This window comes from Nerophis lumbriciformis, linkage group LG06, assembly GCF_033978685.3.
Source record: "Nerophis lumbriciformis linkage group LG06, RoL_Nlum_v2.1, whole genome shotgun sequence".
NCBI classification, from domain to species: Eukaryota; Metazoa; Chordata; class Actinopteri; order Syngnathiformes; family Syngnathidae; genus Nerophis; species Nerophis lumbriciformis.
Genome location: NC_084553.2, coordinates 55,221,728 through 55,238,450, shown reverse-complemented (window position 1 = coordinate 55,238,450; position 16,723 = coordinate 55,221,728).

Sequence of the window (16,723 nt, the reverse complement as noted above, 5' to 3'; positions counted from 1 at the left end):
ACAAGTGGTTCATTAAAAGGCAATGTTTAATTCCTCATGTGCGCCATGGCACAGGGTAAAAATGACAAGAATGGAATGGGAGCTCAAAGTGGGTTCGGACGGTTTGGATGGATAGACGACTGGATGGAGAGATACAAAACACATGGAGAGATACAAGAGCGCCAGGTGATTTTTTAAGATGTGTAGCAAAGCCTTTTTTGGAATTTGCTCTAAATCGTTATAAAAAACATGATGACAGATTCATTTTTTTTTTATGTATTCTAACTTGTAATTAAACCTAAATAAAAGTCTGTTTACAACAGAGCCAATGGGAGGTCCTTTATTTCGCCCAATAAATAACCATTCAAAAAGCTGAAATAATACCTAATTTATATTTTGTGACTTGAATATTAACCAAGTATTAGTGATATTGTTACCATGACGATTTATAGCGATGCCGTGATCACAAGCTTGTGTGCCAATGTTGAGATCATCTACTGATCAGCTGCTTCCTCGCTTCCTTGCTCGTCACACTTTATTGGAGATCGTAAATCATGCCTCTCACCCGGATAGGATGAGGACATATTCCGACAAGTTGGTACACTTTTACAGCCAATTTAGGCCCGGAAATGGCGAGAACGACAGAAAAAGACACTTGGTTCCACCCCACTTTTTTTCACCTAAATGGGAATATATGAACATCTTAGCAGACGGCATCCTAATGACAGCAACATTGTACAGTAAGTGATGTTTTATTATGTTTGTTGGCTCTCAAGGTGTCTGCAGTGAGTAATAATCATTGATCTCACCTGTATAGTAGCAAGATGAGGACGTATTCCGACAAGTTGGTACACTTTGACAGCCAATTTAGGCCCGGAAATGGCGAGAACGACAGAAAAAGACACTTGGTTCCACCCCACTTTTCTTCCCCTAAATGGGAATATACGAACATCCTAGCAGACGACATCCTAATGACAGCAGACATTGTACAGTAAGTGATATTTTATTATGTTTGTTGGCTCTCAAGATGTCTGCAGTGAGTAACAATCAGTGATCTCACCTGGATAGTAGCAAGATGAGGACGTATTCCGACAAGTTGGTACACTTTGACAGCCAATTTAGACCCGGAAATGGAGAGAATGACACGGAAATACGCTTGGTTCCACCCCACTTTTCTTCCCCTAAATGGGAATATATGAACATCCTAGCAGACGGCATCCTAATGACAGCAAACATTGTACAGTTAATTATGTTTAATTATGTTTGTTGGCACTCAAGATGTCTGCAGTGAGTAATAATCAGTGATCTCACCTGGATAGTAGCAAGATGAGGATGTATTCCGACAAGTTGGTACGCATTGACAGCCAATTTAGACCCGGAAATGGAGAGAATGACACGGAAATACGCTTGGTTCCACCCCACTTTTCTTCCCCTAAATGGGAATATATGAACATCCTAGCAGACGGCATCCTAATGACAGCAAACATTGTACAGTTAATTATGTTTAATTATGTTTGTTGGCACTCAAGATGTCTGCAGTGAGTAATAATCAGTGATCTCACCTGGATAGTAGCAAGATGAGGATGTATTCCGACAAGTTGGTACGCATTGACAGCCAATTTAGACCCGGAAATGGAGAGAATGACACGGAAATACGCTTGGTTCCACCCCACTTTTCTTCCCCTAAATGGGAATATATGAACATCCTAGCAGACGGCATCCTAATGACAGCAAACATTGTACAGTAAATTATGTTTAATTATGTTTGTTGGCACTCAAGATGTCTGCAGTGAGTAATAATCAGTGATCTCACCCGGATAGTAGAAGGATGAGGACGTATTCCGACAAGTCGGTACACTTTGACAGCCAATTTAGGCCCGGAAATGGCGAGAACGACAGAAAAAGACACTTGGTTCCACCCCACTTTTCTTCCCCTAAATGGGAATATATGAACATCCTAGCAGACGACATCCTAATGACAGCAGACATTGTACAGTAAGTGATATTTTATTATGTTTGTTGGCTCTCAAGATGTCTGCAGTGAGTAATAATCAGTGATCTCACCTGGATAGTAGCAAGATGAGGACGTATTCCGACAAGTTGGTACGCATTGACAGCCAATTTAGACCCGGATATGGAGAGAATGACACGGAAATACGCTTGGTTCCACCCCACTTTTCTTCCCCTAAATGGGAATATATGAACATCCTAGCAGACGGCATCCTAATGACAGCAAACATTGTACAGTAAATTATGTTTAATTATGTTTGTTGGCACTCAAGATGTCTGCAGTGAGTAATAATCAGTGATCTCACCTGGATAGTAGCAAGATGAGGACGTATTCCGACAAGTTGGTACGCATTGACAGCCAATTTAGACCCGGAAATGGAGAGAATGACACGGAAATACGCTTGGTTCCACCCCACTTTTCTTCCCCTAAATGGGAATATATGAACATCCTAGCAGACGGCATCCTAATGACAGCAAACATTGTACAGTAAATTATGTTTAATTATGTTTGTTGGCACTCAGGATGTCTGCAGTGAGTAATAATCAGTGATCTCACCTAGATAGTAGCAAGATGAGGACGTATTCCGACCAGTTGGTACGCATTGACAGCCAATTTTGACCCGGAAATGGAGAGAATGACACGGAAATACGCTTGGTTCCACCCCACTTTTCTTCCCCTAAATGGGAATATAAGAACATCCCAGCAGACGACATCCTAATGACGGCAGACATTGTACAGTAAGTGATGTTTTATTATGTTTGTTGCCTCTCAAGATGTCTGCAGTGAGTAATAATCAGTGATCTCACCCGGATAGTAGAAGGATGAGGACGTATTCTGACAAGTTGGTACACTTTGACAGCCAATTTAGACCCGGAAATGGAGAGAATGACACGGAAATACGCTTGGTTCCACCCCACTTTTCTTACCCTAAATGGGAATATATGAACATCCTAGCAGACGGCATCCTAATGACAGCAAACATTGTACAGTAAATTATGTTTAATTATGTTTGTTGGCACTCAAGATGTCTGCAGTGAGTAATAATCAGTGATCTCACCTGGATAGTAGCAAGATGAGGACGTATTCCGACAAGTTGGTACGCATTGACAGCCAATTTAGACCCGGAAATGGAGAGAATGACACGGAAATACGCTTGGTTCCACCCCACTTTTCTTCCCCTAAATGGGAATATAAGAACATCCCAGCAGACGACATCCTAATGATGGCAGACATTGTACAGTAAGTGATGTTTTATTATGTTTGTTGCCTCTCAAGATGTCTGCAGTGAGTAATAATCAGTGATCTCACCCGGATAGTAGAAGGATGAGGACGTATTCTGACAAGTTGGTACACTTTGACAGCCAATTTAGACCCGGAAATGGAGAGAATGACATGAAAATGCGCTTGGTTCCACCCCACTTTTCTTCCCCTAAATGGGAATATATGAACATCCTAGCAGACGACATCCTAATGACAGCAAACATTGTACAGTAAATTATGTTTAATTATGTTTGTTGGCACTCAAGATGTCTGCAGTGAGTAATAATCAGTGATCTCACCTGGATAGTAGCAAGATGAGGACGTATTCCGACAAGTTGGTACGCATTGACAGCCAATTTAGACCCGGAAATGGAGAGAATGACACGGAAATACGCTTGGTTCCACCCCACTTTTCTTACCCTAAATGGGAATATATGAACATCCTAGCAGACGGCATCCTAATGACAGCAAACATTGTACAGTAAATTATGTTTAATTATGTTTGTTGGCACTCAAGATGTCTGCAGTGAGTAATAATCAGTGATCTCACCCGGATAGTAGCAGGATGAGGACGTATTCTGACAAGTTGGTACACTTTGACAGCCAATTTAGACCCGGAAATGGAGAGAATGACACGGAAATACGCTTGGTTCCACCCCACTTTTCTTTCCCTAAATGGGAATATAAGAACATCCCAGCAGACGACATCCTAATGACGGCAGACATTGTACAGTAAGTGATGTTTTATTATGTTTGTTGCCTCTCAACATGTCTGCAGTGAGTAATAATCAGTGATCTCACCCGGATAGTAGCAGGATGAGGACGTATTCTGACAAGTTGGTACACTTTGACAGCCAATTTAGACCCGGAAATGGCGAGAATGACACGAAAATACGCTTGGCTCCACCCCATTTTTCTTCCCTTAAATGGGACTACATGAACATCCCAGCAGACGACATCCTAATGACGGCAGACATTGTACAGTAAGTGATGTTTTATTATGTTTGTTGCCTCTCAAGATGTCTGCAGTGAGTAATAATCAGTGATCTCACCCGGATAGTAGAAGGATGAGGACGTATTCCGACAAGTCGGTACACTTTGACAGCCAATTTAGGCCCGGAAATGGCGAGAACGACAGAAAAAGACACTTGGTTCCACCCCACTTGTCTTCCCCTAAATGGGAATATATGAACATCCTAGCAGACGACATCCTAATGACAGCAGACATTGTACAGTAAGTGATATTTTATTATGTTTGTTGGCTCTCAAGATGTCTGCAGTGAGTAATAATCAGTGATCTCACCTGGATAGTAGCAAGATGAGGACGTATTCCGACAAGTTGGTACGCATTGACAGCCAATTTAGACCCGGAAATGGAGAGAATGACACGGAAATACGCTTGGTTCCACCCCACTTTTCTTCCCCTAAATGGGAATATATGAACATCCTAGCAGACGGCATCCTAATGACAGCAAACATTGTACAGTAAGTGATGTTTTATTATGTTTGTTGCCTCTCAAGATGTCTGCAGTGAGTAATAATCAGTGATCTCACCCGGATAGTAGCAAGATGAGGACGTATTCCGACAAGTTGGTACGCATTGACAGCCAATTTAGACCCGGAAATGGAGAGAATGACACGAAAATGCGCTTGGTTCCACCCCATTTTTCTTCCCTTAAATGGGACTATATGAACATCATAGCAGACGGCATCCTAATGACAGCAAACATTGTACAGTAAATTATGTTTAATTATGTTTGTTGGCACTCAAGATGTCTGCAGTGAGTAATAATCAGTGATCTCACCTGGATAGTAGCAAGATGAGGACGTATTCCGACAAGTTGGTACGCATTGACAGCCAATTTAGACCCGGAAATGGAGAGAATGACACGGAAATACGCTTGGTTCCACCCCACTTTTCTTCCCCTAAATGGGAATATATGAACATCCTAGCAGACGGCATCCTAATGACAGCAAACATTGTACAGTAAATTATGTTTAATTATGTTTGTTGGCTCTCAAGGTGTCTGCAGTGAGTTATCATCAGTGATCTCACCTGGATAGTAGCAAGATGAGAACGTATTCCGAAGAGTTTGTACACTTGGACAGCCAATTTAGACCCGGAAATGGCGAGAACGACAAGAAAATACGCTTGGTTCCACCCCACTTTTCTTCCCCTAAATGGGAATATATGGACATCCAAGCAGACAGCATTCTAATGACAGAAGACATTGTACAGTAAATTATCTTTTATTAGGTTTCTTGGCTCTCAAGATGTCTGCAGTGATGACATCCTGGATAGTAGCAAGATGAAGACGTATTCCGACAAGTTGGTACACTTTGACAGCCAATTTAGACCCGAAAATGGCGAGAACGACACAAAAATACGCTTGTTTCCACCCCACTTTTCTTCACCTAAATGGGAATATATAAACATCCTAGCAGACGGCATCCTAATGACAGAAAACATTGTACAGTAAGTGATGTTTTATTATATTTGTTGGCTCTCAAGATGTCTGCAGTGAGTAATAATCAGTGATCTCACCCGGATAGTAGAAGGATGAGGACGTATTCCGACAAGTCGGTACACTTTGACAGCCAATTTAGGCCCGGAAATGGCGAGAACGACAGAAAAAGACACTTGGTTCCACCCCACTTTTCTTCCCCTAAATGGGAATATATGAACATCCTAGCAGACGACATCCTAATGACGGCAGACATTGTACAGTAAGTGATGTTTTATTATGTTTGTTGCCTCTCAAGATGTCTGCAGTGAGTAATAATCAGTGATCTCACCCGGATAGTAGCAGGATGAGGACGTATTCCGACAAGTTGGTACACTTTGACAGCCAATTTAGACCCGGAAATGGCGAGAATGACACGGAAATACGCTTGGCTCCACCCCATTTTTCTTCCCTTAAATGGGACTATATGAACATCATAGCAGACGGCATCCTAATGACAGCAAAAATTGTACAGTAAGTGATGTTTTATTATGTTTGTTGGCACTCAGGATGTCTGCAGTGAGTAATAATCATTGATCTCACCTGTATAGTAGCAAGATGAGGACGTATTCCGACAAGTTGGTACACTTTGACAGCCAATTTAGACCCGGAAATGGCGAGAACAACACAAAAATACGCTTGGTTCCACCCCACTTTTCTTCCCCTAAATGGGAATATACGAACATCCTGGCAGACGGCATCCTAATGACAGCAAACATTGTACAGTAAATTATGTTTAATTATGTTTGTTGGCACTCAAGATGTCTGCAGTGAGTAATAATCAGTGATCTCACCTGGATAGTAGCAAGATGAGGACGTATTCCGACCAGTTGGTACGCATTGACAGCCAATTTAGACCCGGAAATGGAGAGAATGACACGGAAATACGCTTGGTTCCACCCCACTTTTCTTCCCCTAAATGGGAATATAAGAACATCCCAGCAGACGACATCCTAATGACGGCAGACATTGTACAGTAAGTGATGTTTTATTATGTTTGTTGCCTCTCAAGATGTCTGCAGTGAGTAATAATCAGTGATCTCACCCGGATAGTAGCAGGATGAGGACGTATTCCGACAAGTTGGTACACTTTGACAGCCAATTTAGACCCGGAAATGGAGAGAATGACACGAAAATGCGCTTGGTTCCACCCCATTTTTCTTCCCTTAAATGGGACTATATGAACATCATAGCAGACGGCATCCTAATGACAGCAAACATTGTACAGTAAATTATGTTTAATTATGTTTGTTGGCACTCAAGATGTCTGCAGTGAGTAATAATCATTGATCTCACCTGTATAGTAGCAAGATGAGGACGTATTCCGACAAGTTGGTACACTTTGACAGCCAATTTAGACCCGGAAATGGCGAGAACAACACGAAAATACGCTTGGTTCCACCCCACTTTTCTTCCCCTAAATGGGAATATACGAACATCCTGGCAGACGGCATCCTAATGACAGCAGACATTGTACTGTGAGTGATGTTTTATTATGTTTGTTGGCTCTCAAGATGTCTGCAGTGAATAATAATCAGTGATCTCACCCGGATAGTAGCAAGATGAGGACGCATTCCGACAAGTTGGTACACTTTGACAGCCAATTTAGACCCGGGAATGGCGAGAACGACACAAAAAGACGCTTGGTTCCACCCCACTTTTCTTTACCTAAATGGGAATATATGAACATCCTAACAGACGGCATCCTAATGACAGCAGACATTGTACAGTAAGTGATGTTTTATTATGTTTGTTGGCTCTCAAGATGTCTGCAGTGAGTAATAATCAGTGATCTCACCTGGATAGAAGCAAGATGAGGACGTATTCCGACAAATTGGTACGCATTGACAGCCAATTTAGACCCGGAAATGGAGAGAATGACACGGAAATACGCTTGGTTCCACCCCACTTTTCTTCCCCTAAATGGGAATATAAGAACATCCCAGCAGACGGCATCCTAATGACGGCAGACATTGTACAGTAAGTGATGTTTTATTATGTTTGTTGCCTCTCAAGATGTCTGCAGTGAGTAATAATCAGTGATCTCACCTGGATAGTAGCAGGATGAGGACGTATTCCGACAAGTTGGTACACTTTGACAGCCAATTTAGACCCGGAAATGGAGAGAATGACACGAAAATGCGCTTGGTTCCACCCCATTTTTCTTCCCTTAAATGGGACTATATGAACATCATAGCAGACGGCATCCTAATGACAGCAAACATTGTACAGTAAGTGATGTTTTATTATGTTTGTTGGCACTCAGGATGTCTGCAGTGAGTAATAATCATTGATCTCACCTGTATAGTAGCAAGATGAGGACGTATTCCGACAAGTTGGTACGCATTGACAGCCAATTTAGACCCGGAAATGGAGAGAATGACACGGAAATACGCTTGGTTCCACCCCACTTTTCTTCCCCTAAATGGGAATATACGAACATCCTGGCAGACGGCATCCTAATGACAGCAGACATTGTACTGTGAGTGATGTTTTATTATGTTTGTTGGCTCTCAAGATGTCTGCAGTGAATAATAATCAGTGATCTCACCCGGATAGTAGCAAGATGAGGACGCATTCCGACAAGTTGGTACACTTTGACAGCCAATTTAGACCCGGGAATGGCGAGAACGACAGAAAAAGACGCTTGGTTCCACCCCACTTTTCTTTACCTAAATGGGAATATATGAACATCCTAACAGACGGCATCCTAATGACAGCAGACATTGTACAGTAAGTGATGTTTTATTATGTTTGTTGGCTCTCAAGAAGTCTGCATTGAGTAATAATCAGTGATGTTGATTTTTAAAAAAGCGAATGTTGTGATGCATTTTTGAAATTAATGCTGCGTGTTTGCTTAAAATGAACAAAATACGTAAATATTAAATGTTGTTAAAATGTGCCTGTTACTACATTACAAGTATAAACTTACATCAGGTATTTAAAACCTTAATTGAGGTGTTTGGATGGTTTTTAAGGGTTTTTATAGGCAGACTAGAGTGGGCTTCCGTAGGATGCATTGTAAGCGGACTTTTGATTGCATTTATTTACTTTTTAAATGCATAAGAAAAAATACATCCGTCGTCATGTCTTTCATAATGATTGTGAACGAGAGGCAACATTCCTAAAAAATTGCAGTTCTCCTTTAAAGAAAGCGTTTTTATTGTGTGAAAGCACAAAACAAAGCACAAAGCAAAGGCAAAGCAAGAAGAACAATATTTCTTTATCAACTATTTCTGTATCAATGTCATGTCAAGACATGATATATCTATTTTAACCTAAACTTTAGAATGAAAGTGTAGATTTCTGCTTCTTTGAAAGTCCTAAAAAGACCTGAAAGTTACTTTTTTGTAAAATGTACACAAGGACATGCGGTAATAGACATACTTTCCACTTCATATTTTGCAGAAATCTGTATAGTGGTTTATGTATTTGACAACACTTAACCCCAAAAACTCAATTGGCCAACATTTTAGGAAAAACAGCTTCCGAACTGGTGCTTTGAAACAATGAAAAAGGAGGATTACCTCCAAATTCTTCAGGACAACCTAAAATCATCAGCCCGGAGGTTGGGTCTTGGGCGCAGTTGGGTGTTCCAACTGGACGATGACCCCAAACTAGGGATGTCCGATAATGATTTTTTTGCCCGATATCCGATATTCCGATATTGTCCAACTCTTAATTACCGATACCGATATCAACCGATACCGATATATACAGTCGTGGAATTAACACATTATTATGCCTAATTTGGACAACCAGATATGGTGAAAATAAAGAAAATTATAAAATAAAATAAGATAAATAAATTAAAAACATTTTCTTGAATAAAAAACAAAGTAAAACAATATAAAAACAGTTATATAAAAACTAGTAATTAATGAAAATGAGTAAAATTAACTGTTAAAGGTTAGTACTATTAGTGGACCAGCAGCACGCACAATCATGTGTGCTTACGGACTGTATCCCTTGCAGACTGTATTGATATATATTGATATATAATGTAGGAACCAGAATATTAATTACAGAAATAAACTAACCCTTTTGTGTGAATGAGTGTGAATGAGTGTAAATGGGGGAGGGAGGGTTTTTTTTGCGTTGGTGCACTAATTGTAAGTGTATCTTGTGTTTTTTATGTTGATTTAAATAAAAAAAAACAAAAAAAAAAAAGATTCCGATAATAAAAAAAACGATACCGATAATTTCCGAGCATTTATCGGCCGATAATATCGGCAGACCAATATTATCTGACATCTCTACCCCAAACACACGTCAAAAGTGGTAAAGGAATGGCTAAATCAGGCTTGAATGAAGGTTTTAGAATGGCCTTCCCAAAGTCCTGACTTAAACGTGTGGACAATGCTGAAGAAACAAGTCCATGTCGGAAAAACCAACACATATAGCTGAACAGCACCAATTTTGTCAAGAGGAGTGGTCAACAATTCAACCAAAAGCTTGTGGATGGCTTCCAAAAGTGCCTTATTGCAGTGAAACTTGCCAAGGGACATGTAAGCAAATGTTAACATTGCTGTATGTATACTTTTGACCCAGCAGATTTGGTCACATTTTCAGTAGACCCATAATGTATTCATAAAATAACCAAACTTCATGAATGTTTTTTTTAAGTACCGTATTTTTCAGACTATAAGTCGCAGTTTTTTTTCATAGTTTGGCCGGGCTCCAGTGCGACTTATATATGTTTTTTTTCCTTCTTAATTTATGCATTTTCGGCAGGTGCGGCTTATACTCCGGTGCGACTTATTCTCCGAAAAATACGGTATGTGCTCCAATCACTCTATCACAAAAAAGTAAGAGTTGTAGAAATGATTGGAAAATGTAAACTTTTGACCACGACTCTATATTTTTTCTGTCGAATTAAAAAAAAAAAATCAATTACATTTACCGTATTTTCCGCACTATAAGGCGCACCGGATTATTAGCCGCACCTTCAATGAATGGCATATTTCATAACTTTGTCCATCAATAAGCCGCCCCGGACTATAAGCCGCGCCTACGCTGCGCTAAAGGGAATGTCAAAAAAACAGTTAGATAGGTCAGTCAAACTTTAATAATATATTGAAAACCAGCGTTCTAACAACTCTGTCCCAAAATGTACGCACATGTGCAATCACAAACATAGTAAAATTCAAAATAGTGCAGAGCAATAGCAACATAATGTTGCTCGAACGTTAATGTCACAACACACAAAATAAACATAGCGCTCACTTTCTGAAGTTATTCTTCATTCGTAAATCCTTCGTCTTCGGTGTCCGAAGTGAAAAGTTGGGCAAATGTGAGATCCAAAATGGACGGTTCCGTCTCGTCGAAGTCATCGGAGTCAGTGTCACTGTTATCCAGCAGTTCTGTGAATCCTGCCTTCCGGAAAGCTCGGACCACAGTTGTGACCGAAATATCTGCCCAGGCATTTACGATCCACTGGCAGATGTTGGCGTCGTCTGGCGCTGCCTCCGTCTTAGTGAATGTGTGTTCGCCTTCTGTCATCCATTGTTCCCACGCAGTTAGCAGTCTAGCTTCGAATGCCCTGTTGACACCAATATCTAGCGGCTGGAGGTCTTTTGTCAATCCACCCGGAATGACGGCGAGTATTGAATTAAGCGCGTAAGCGTGTCTCTTAAAGTGATGTTATGAGCTAGCAAATATAACAACTACACTACCCAGCATGCAACGATAGTTACGAGCATGCGCGGTAGCCCTGAGAAGCGTTGTTGTATGCTGGCAGTTAGAATGTGGTTATGAGCACGCTGTGAGTAAACGTTGAGAACTCAGTTAACACGCCTCGTCTGCATTATTTATAATTAGACAGACAACACACTTAATAGGAGCCATTTTGGGGTCTTTACATAAACACACAAATGGAAATGAAACGTCACATATCCCAGCATGCACCGCGCGCTTCTTCGTCATCCACTGCTCCCACGCAGTTAGCAGTCTAGCTTCGAATGCCCTGTTGACACCAATATCTAGCGGCTGGAGGTCTTTTGTCAATCCACCCGGAATGACGGCGAGTATTGAATTAAGCGCGTAAGCGTGTCTCTCAATGTGATGTTATGAGCTAGCAAATATAACAACTACACTACCCAGCATGCAACGATAGTTACGAGCATGCGCGGTAGCCCTGAGAAGCGTTGTTGTATGCTGGGAGTTAGAATGTGGTTATGAGCACGCTGCGAGTAAATGTTGAGAACTCAGTTAACACGCCTCATCTGCATTATTTATAATTAGACAGACAACACACTTAATAGGAGCCATTTTGGGGTCTTTACATAAACACACAAATGGAAATGAAACGTCACATATCCCAGCATGCACCGCGCGCTTCTTCTTCTTCCGGGGGCGGGTGGTTGCTTACAGTACAAGAAGAAGCGCTTCCTGTTCTATGGGGGCGGGTGCTTACCTTGGCGGTTGCTTGCGTAGAAGAAGAAGCGCTTCCTGCTCTACCGGGAAAAAAGATGGCGGCTGTTTACCGAAGTTGCGAGAACGAAACTTTATGAAAATGAATCTTAATATTTATCCATATATAAAGCGCACCGGGTTAAAAGCCGCACTGTCAGCTTTTGAGTAAATTTGTGGTTTTTAGGTGCGGCTAATGGTGCGGAAAATACCGTAGTGAGAAAATATTAAGTACTTTATTGACGCACATAATTTCCATGTGTTTGCGGGACAGATAAAATAATGTCGCGGAGCCAGATCTGGCCCCCGAGCCTTGAGTTTGACGCGTGTGGAATAGGCGGTAGAGTCGGTGCATATTTTGAAAATACGGTACGTCGCAGCCATTCATAGGTAGAAGTTTTAGCTCACAAAGTGCAACTTGTCCCTTAGCTCCATGAACGCCGTCACATCACAACTTCTAACAACACTTTCCTTAATAATGGCCACCATGAAGCATCCGAAAAAAAAGTCAACATGGACAGCAGCTGGCCTCCTCATGCCCCGTTTACCCGACCGTTCAGCCTCGTTATCAATAATTCATCAAGCTCCTGCGGCTCTGTTCTCTCTCACGCCGCCGGCAGCCGCCTAGAAGGGCTGCGGTGGCAGCGGCAGTCTCAAGCTGCTGGGTGCCAACGTGGCGTCATGCTCGGAATCGCAATGTCTAGTCGCCGCGCGCCATCCATCACGCGCGGCCAGGCCTTTACTCAAATATTATTAAAAGTCGCAACCTCTCACAGCCATAAATTAGGAGCAAATGACCGAGGCGTAGGGGGGGGAAATGTATGGGCTGCCACCGCCGAGTAATTACACGTCGCCACAGGATGCGAGGCTGAGCATCCTGCTATGAAGCCAGTGGACACAATGTATGGCGTTACCTAGTAAAGAAAGGTTTATTACAGGACGCTCAAAGCAAGGCTGACAAGGAGCGAGGACACGCCCAGGGGCGTAGCACCAAATTCTGGGCCCGACTCCGAGAGCCCCCCACCCACACACACACACACATGCACCAAAATACAAATTGTTGCATGGATTCGGTTGCAACTAGAGATGTCCGATAATGGCTTTTTTACCGATGTCCGATATTCTGATATTGTCCATCTCTTAATTACCGATTCCGATATCAACCGATACCGATATATACAGTCGCGGAGTTAACACATGCCTAATTTTGTTGTGATGCCCCGCTGGATGCATTAAACAATGTTATAATTTATGATATAATTTTACTATAAACATATAATGGTAGAGTTTCTTAAATTTACAGTAATATGCTGTAAAAAAACACTGTAAATTTTACCGTAAAAGGTATTGTCATTTTACAGTGTACAGTTTGATAAATATCTTGCTTTAAAATCACAAGTGAATCAGATATTTACATATTTATTTTTCTTTAGACGAAAACAATTGTTTGGAAAGTATGATTACATATTTATATATATATATATATATATATATATATATATATATATATATATATATATATATATATATATATATATATATATATATTTTTTTTTTTGTATTATTATTTTTTTATTTTTTATTTATTTATTTATTTATTTTTATTTTATTAATCAATCCAACAAAATAATAGACAATTATACCACAATAATACAATTACAATTCCAAAGCCAAACAGCAACATTCAGAATAGCAATAAACAAAGCAATTGAGAGGACACACAAACATGACACAAAACACTCCAAGTAACAAGGAGTCAAACAAAAATGACGAATACCAACAACAGTATCACTATTAATAAGAATCCCAACATAGCAGTGATTAGAAATCCCTCATTGAAATTATCATCACAGCCATTTATAAAAAAAATAAATACAAAAAAATAAATGAACAATAGTGTCACAGTGCATCACATCTCATAAGCTTGACAACACATCGTGTCCAATATTTTCCACAAAGATAAAATAAGTCCTATTTTAGGTTAATTTAATAATTAAAACAATTTTAAATAATGGATCCCATATAATTATATTTTTATCTAAACTAAAAGGAAAGTATTCCGCGGCCTCTTTGAGCTGTAATTTGACCCCCTTAACATGCTTCAAAACTCACCATATTTGACACACACATCAGGACTAGAGAAAATTGCCATCTAATTAAAAAAACAAAACCCAAAACTCAAGATTGCGCTCTAGCGCCCCCTAGGAAAAAACACAGACAAAACTGCGTGTAACTTCCGGTAGGAATGTCGTAGAGACATGGAAAACAACAACTATATGTAGGTCTGACTTAGACCTAGATTTCATACATTAACATCCTTCAGCAAAAATCAACAAGGAAGTTGGCAATTCCCCCTTCAAAACAAAAGTTTACTAAAAACAGTCACTTTTGCCTCTTTGAGCTGTACTTTGACCCCCCCTTAACATGCTTCAAAACTCACCATATTTGACACACACATCAGGACTAGAGAAAATTGCCATCTAATTAAAAAAACAAAACCCAAAACTCAAGATTGCGCTCTAGCGCCCCCTAGGAAAAAACACAGACAAAACTGCGTGTAACTTCCGGTAGGAATGTCGTAGAGACATGGAAAAAAACAACTATATGTAGGTCTGACTTAGACCTAGATTTCATACATTAACATCCTTCAGCAAAAATCAACAAGGAAGTTGGCAATTCCCCCTTCAAAACAAAAGTTTACTAAAAACAGTCACTTTTGCCTCTTTGAGCTGTACTTTGACCCCCCCTTAACATGCTTCAAAACTCACCATATTTGACACACACATCAGGACTAGAGAAAATTGCCATCTAATTAAAAAAACAAAACCCAAAACTCAAGATTGCGCTCTAGCGCCCCCTAGGAAAAAACACAGACAAAACTGCGTGTAACTTCCGGTAGGAATGTCGTAGAGACATGGAAAATAACAACTATATGTAGGTCTGACTTAGACCTAGATTTCATACATTAACATCCTTCAGCAAAAATCAACAAGGAAGTTGGCAATTCCCCCTTCAAAACAAAAGTTTACTAAAAACAGTCACTTTTGCCTCTTTGAGCTGTACTTTGACCCCCCCTTAACATGCTTCAAAACTCACCAAACTGGACACACACATCAGGACTGGCAAAAACTGAGATCTAATTAAAAAAAAACAACCCCAAAACTCAAAATTGCGCTCTAGCGCCCCCTAGGAAGAAACACAACTACTCTTAGGAAGACAACTCAGACAAAACTGCCTGTAACTTCCAGTAGGAATGTCTTAGAGACATGAAACAAAAACCTCTATGTAGGTCTCACTTAGACCTACATTTCATATGTTGAAAACCCCAGCAAAAATCAACAGGAAATATGCTATTCCCCCTTCAAAACAAAAGTTTTGTAAAAACCGGTCAGCTTTTTTCAAACATTATCTCCTCTGAGCGCGTTTGTCCTGTCGGCTTCAAACTAGCACAGGAGAGAGATTGAACCCTTTTGATTAAAAGTTGACCAAAGAGTTTTAATTACTGCTACGGTTTGGATTTTATGTGCCGTCAAAGTCGGTCCCGTCCATCGCTGCTTGCAGCTTTAATTAGGGCCCGCAATGGCCCATTGCAAAAGGACTCCCACAGGGAGTCCTTATGCAATGGGACATAAGGACCTATTGTTATTCTAAGGTTTTATTATTATTCTTTATTATTATTATTATTATTATTATTCTTCCGCCGCCTCTTTGAACACTAATTTGACCCACTCAACATGCTTCAAAACTCACCATATTTGACACACTCATCAGGACCTGCGAAAATTGTCTTTTGATAAAAAAAACGAACCCCAAAAATCAAAATTGCGCTCTAGCGCCCCCTAGGAAAAAAAAAAACAGACTGCCTGTAACTCCCACTAGGAAGGTCGGAGAGACATGAAACAAAAACCTCTATGTAGGTCTCACTTAGACCTAGTTCTCATAATTGTATGTCTTCGGGCAAAAATCAACAGGAAGTTGGCAATTCCCCCTTCAAGACAAAAAAGTACTAAAAACAGTCACTTTTGCCTTTTTGAGCTGCAATTTGACCCCTTTAACATGCTTCAAAACTCACCGAACTGAACACACACATCAGGAAAAACTAACCCCAAATTTAAAAATTGCCCTCTACAGCAATTTTTGAATAAAACTGATAAAAAACTGCGCCTCGGAAGAAAAAAATTACAAAACTGCCTGTTACTCCCACTGGGAAGGTCGGAGAGACATGAAACAAAAACCTCTCCGTAGGTCTCACTTAGACCTACATTTCATAAATTGACTACCCCCAGCAAAAATGAACAGGAAGTTTGCTATTCCCCCTTCAACACAACATTTTTGTAAAAACCTGTCACCTTTCTTCAAACATTATCTCCTCTGAGCGCGTTTGTTGTTTCGGCTTCAAACTAACACAGGAGAGAGATTGAACCCTTCTGATTAAAAGTTGGTGAAAGAGTTGTGATACCTGCTCCGGTTTTGATTTTATGACCCTTCAAAGACCCGCTGCACTGATGCTCCTGCGGTGCTGTTTTATTAAGATGGCTGCTCAAAAGCAGGAAGCACC